Here is a 5324-nt window from a genome sequence, read left to right on the forward strand (position 1 = left end):
CCTTGGATCATTCTTCTCATGAATGGTTTGATTTGGTCCTTATGGTGTCTAACTGGATCAGCTCACTCAGTAAGAGCCTGTTATGTCTACCTCTCACCTTGATCTACTCATTCCCCACCTGTAGATGTCAATCGCTTAGGTCAGTTTCATAACACTCTCTTCTGTGTTTCTCTGTTAATAATGTTTCACTCTTTTATTCTGCTTTTTAGCTATAAATCTCCATTTGTCTTTATTGTAGTTGGAGCTGAGCCTGATAGCACTCCCTATTCCAATGTATTGTGATAATTTTAAGTAACATCTTCTTTACCAACCTAGTAAATATCAGAATCATTTCTCCCTTAGCAGAAGGTTTCTTAAAAGGGATGATGCTAAGCATAAATCATGAAGAATAAGAAAGAACAAGTGAAAGAGAGCAGTGAGAGTTTTCAGGACAGAGGGAAGGCAAGCATAAAGGAAGTTAGCTACGGGAGCCTACTGCATTTGGAGCTGCAAGTGTGTTTGGAGAATAAGATGCAGTCCGTACACTGCTGTGAGGTGAAGCCAGAGACATTGGTCAGGAACGACTCATGCATGAAGGACTTTATGTACTCAGCCAGAGTTTGTATTTACACTAAATCATGCTTTCCTTGTATTTACTGAAGAATTTCAAGTGGAAATATGACGTTAAACTTGCATTTTTAGTAAACTCTTATGACAGCATCTTGTTGGGCTTCACGCCTCATGGGGGAGGCTCTGATATAAGTACATGTGATTATTTAAGTGGATACCAGATGGCGAGGACATGGGTGGTGCGAGATGGATTCACTTTGGTATTTATGAGATATGGGATCTCATAGTGATGAACGTTGATGTAATGAGAAAAGAAAAGAAGCCGGGGTGATTTCTGGGTGTTGCTGATTAAGATGACTGGGAAGAGGAATTGCTTATTTATTGAAATTGAATATGCAAGAGAAAGGGAACAGTTTGAAGAAAAGATGATGATTACTTTTTCCTTTTTGCTTTAATCCCATTATGAGAATTTTAAAGAATGGAAACTGCTAAATGGCTGTGCAATCTTTTGGAATTAGCTGTGTAAGACCAAATTATAGTAATTCATAACTATAATCATTCTAAATCCATTTGATTTTAATGTTTCAAATATTTTTACTGTATAATTTACTAGAAAATTGTTCTATATTAAAATGGTCATTTTTCTCTAATTGCATATTACCAAATCAGGGTAGACTAGGAACTGAAATGTTTTGGGGTAAATTTTCAAGGCAATATAAAAGAGAATTGCTGAAGTGGGCAGTTGCTACTTGTTAGAATAGCATGGAACACTCTAGGAATGTTTTATTTATGACTGTTAGTTTATGTATAGTGACAAGTACAAGGGATTTATGTTATCACTAATATGGGACTACCTCATCATGTCTCTGAAAAGTTGATTGTAATTCCTTCATAGACTAGAAGTGTCTTCACCTTTTGAGAAAGACAATTTCCATTAACAAGCAAGGATTTTAAGAAATTTCCCAAAGGAAAATTTCCACAAGCACAGATAGAAAAATGCAAGTAAAAAATAAGATTGACTAATTCATTGAAAAATACCCCAGTATGCATATAAATTTCATCATTTACTGCAAATACCATTGTCCAAGATATGTGAACATCTGAGGATAAAATTTCTATTCACTCAAATGTTTTTCCTCATAAAAGGAGAATCCCAACTTGTCTGAATGGAAACATGAACACATCCACATTTCCATCACAAAGAGCTAAATAAACACCATCTTCATATTCCATTAAAACACCCAGAAATACAGGGTGTATGTAAGACACTGAATACAACAGGTGGAAAAAGTGTTCAATAAATAAATATTTCTGGTGAAACTCATGTTTAGAATTTTGTCTATGCATGAAAAATTATATATGAATAGAAAAATTGGTGAATATTAGTTGTGGAACGTGTACCTAGAACAAAGGGAAAGACAGGAAATGTGTGCCCTAAGGCTGTGCTCCAGCCTCATAAGTGCACTTAATCGCTCAAAACCTTATCCAGGAAAAAGATCACTGGACCATTCCACAATGGCACAGTGGATAACTGAAAATGTTATTATATTTTAAATCAGTAGAGTAGGATCAATATTATATAAGCTGGATATAGCATATATCATTATTGTGTTAATGGAGTTCACATTCTAATTCTAGAATTATGCAAGACAGCCATGGGATTTGCCTTTCACGGTGGGAACTGAAGGTCTAGGAGATAATAAAAAATTTAGTTATCTTCTAAAAGCAACTGCATGTGTTCTTTGTTTCCTTTTCATTTCTTTCCTTCTTCTTCCTTTTCTATTTTATTTTACTTGTTTTGACTATGGACTGAAATAGCTTAGTTTCTTCCATCTGATAAAACTCAGAGTGCTTAGAGTCACTTGTAAGTTTACAAAGGATAGGGGAAGACCGACCCCTCTGTATTGCAACTAAATATGGAGTAACCGCTTTACATAAACCACAAACACGTCCACGAAAAAGTGATTTGATAGTGGAAGGTATCGTAGGATCTGGTTGGGGACTGAATTTAGCTAAATTTTCTGACTTTTTTTCCGGAGTGCTAGTAGACTAAGTTCCCTTTGAAAGATTAATAGGGTCACTCCAACTACTTTTAGCATTTAGAACAAATGTAATAATGAAAAAAGATGTAGCACAGGACACAGGGTTGAGAGAAACCAAGAAGTGTGGGGGAAAGTCCCAGCATTGGTTAGCATCTTCAGCCAAGAACAAAACTAACTAACATAACCTAGAAAAGGGCCAACAGTTCTGGCTACTGTGGTGGTAACTATCTTGATTTCAATTACTCTAGTTTAAATGGAATGAAATAGGGCTCTAACTCCGTTAATTAACAAGCCTATCCACAGGTGCTCTGCAAACGTTCAGAGTACAGCTCCTATTACTGCAGAAAACATACATGCCTCGAAATGGCATGTCTGCATATTAAACCCAATTATGCAGTTTACAGGAGAATTGGAGCTCTTTTATTTCTCCACAAGCAAATTATGGTGAAGGGTGAAGAGAGAAAGAGGAAGGATGTTGCATGCATTAATGAATAATGATCTGGAGGCAAGGCCTTTTTTGAACTAGTTCATTTTAAGAGGAACAAAGGGGCCATCCTGCTGGGTACATTTGCAGCAGGGATGCCTGCCTGGCTTATTTTGATCTGTACCATGATGTGGTTTCAATTAGCAGTAGCATTTACAAGAGGAGTAGCAGTCACTGTACCAGAAAATATGAGCCTAAACGGTTTAAAAGGCACATTAGATGGATCAGGGATGTCTAAGAAGGCTGTGCTTGAACTTTTACACAGCTAGCCATGTCCTTAGCAGGCTTTTAAGTTTTGAGAATCTCAGGTTGGTGTCTTACCACATCTGTACCATGCCCTTGAAAACAGTTTCCACTTCTTCCCTATAACTTGACTTGGGCAAAGTCTAGAGAGAATTTCTCCATGTCAATAATATAAGTTTGGATGTCTTTAACATTAGAGAAATTACTGCACGTGAATTAATTCAATACCATCACTGATATTTTAATGCCATCTTTCCAAATAGGAAGACAGACTAAGGAACAACGAGACATTGCAACATCTGATTCCTAGGGTATATGAGAAATATAGAACAGGCAAGTACAGTTCCACAAGAATGATATAGACAGTTTTCAATGTTGGTTGTGTTTTGTGAGCTGTTTTAAATCACTGACTAAGCAAACCTTGTAGAAAAGCCTTAATTGAAGGAGCAGCTCAGTTGGTCTGTGTCATTCAAGAAGCCCTGAGGTTTTTGCCATGTGTGCTTGTAAGGCTCAGTACCTAAAGATGGATGAATTACTTGGAGCAGTCTAACTTTGCTAAGATTTACCTACCCAAGTATGCTGTCAAATCTCCAGATTCAAAGGATTTATACATAACATATTATTGGGTAACGCTAATTCTGGAGAGATATTAGCAAATGTCTACTCATCCCAAATAGGGTATCAAAGGCAGACTAAAGTAAGGAGACTACCAAAGTTCAACTTGGTGGACCAGAGATTTCTAAGGCTCATGAAGCATAATCTCTTTTACAATCCAAGTTGTCAATTTTACGTCATCAGAGATGTTTGAAGTATTCCCTGAGTACAAAATACTCCCTTAGCTATTAAGACCTAAAAGTTCAATAAGAAATGGTCTTATTCCCAGGAAATTTACAGTCTAATGTAAGATGCAATGATGTGGGGGAAATAATGGAGGTGTTGGTAATGCTAAGAGAATGGGAACTGGAGAGGTGGTTCAACAGTTAAGAGCACTGACTGCTCTTGCAGAGGGCCTGGTTTGATTCCCAGAACCCACATGGCAGTTAACGATGATCTCTAACTCCAGGTTCAGGGATCCAACACCGGCTTCTGGCCTTTGTGGGTATTGCATACATGTGCTGCACTTACGTACATGCAAGCAAGACAGTCAAACACATGAATAAAATAAAATAATAAAATAACTTTTTTAAAAGAGAATAAAAATTTACTCCAAGTTATGCATTGGCCAGGAAAGAGAAGTGGTATGATAGGACGAAAACTAGGGGAGAAAGATTCAGAAAAGAAAATGCACTAGACTTGACTCAATTGATTTTTTTAGTAATAGGGGAGAGCATGAACACAGTCACCCACTACCACAAATTATGTAGTCAGGCTTCCCACATTTTGGGAAATCACATCAATCAGCACATTCCAAGTACAATGGATGAGCCTTGCTGTAGAAAACCATCTTTCTAATCATGATAACTCCCCTGCCAGGTGTAAGAGAGCATTCTGCTCTTAGAAAGGACCTGAGTTCAGTTGTAAAGTCACACAGTGCACAGCACACAGCGAAGAGTGTCACTTGGATATGAGTTTGCAGGCACTAGTGGGGTAACAAAACCTGATGACTGGAGTGAGTGGGTATATTAGTTTGGGGGCGCACAAAGATTAAGAAAATAAGTTAGGAATCCATTATTCATGAAAAGACTGTGGAGACACGAAACAGGGAAATGGCAGGTAGCATAATAGGACAGTATGAATTTAAAATGCTTTGGAAGTAAAAGCCATGAGAAGCATTCATTCAGTGAGAAGGGAAAAGTGCCCACAGCAGAGAGAGATCAAAGCATACGACATTCTTTGGGTAAAGGATTGGAGCTGTTTCCCAGTCCATTCCATAAGCCACAGTCCTGAATACAAAGCTTAGAGCTCCAAATCCATGATGCTAGACATGTTTAAAAAAAAAAAAAAAAAAAACCTCTCTAAACAACTGACCTGGAACTCATTATGTAGACCAGGCTGAGGTTGAATTA

The 5324-nt window shown here is 37.5% G+C and overlaps 1 non-coding gene across 1 annotated transcript; it reads right to left on the reverse strand.

The window, feature by feature from the left end:
- Window positions 1-4636: 4636 nt before the first annotated feature.
- Window positions 4637-4797, reverse strand: LOC115068934. Its single transcript, XR_003848275.1, has one exon. It is a non-coding gene; the product is annotated as a U1 spliceosomal RNA (small nuclear RNA).
- Between the last annotated feature and the right edge of the window lie 527 nt (window positions 4798-5324).

Source organism: Nannospalax galili, unplaced genomic scaffold, assembly GCF_000622305.1.
Source record: "Nannospalax galili isolate Female #2095 unplaced genomic scaffold, S.galili_v1.0 scaffold127, whole genome shotgun sequence".
Lineage (NCBI taxonomy): Eukaryota > Metazoa > Chordata > Mammalia > Rodentia > Spalacidae > Nannospalax > Nannospalax galili.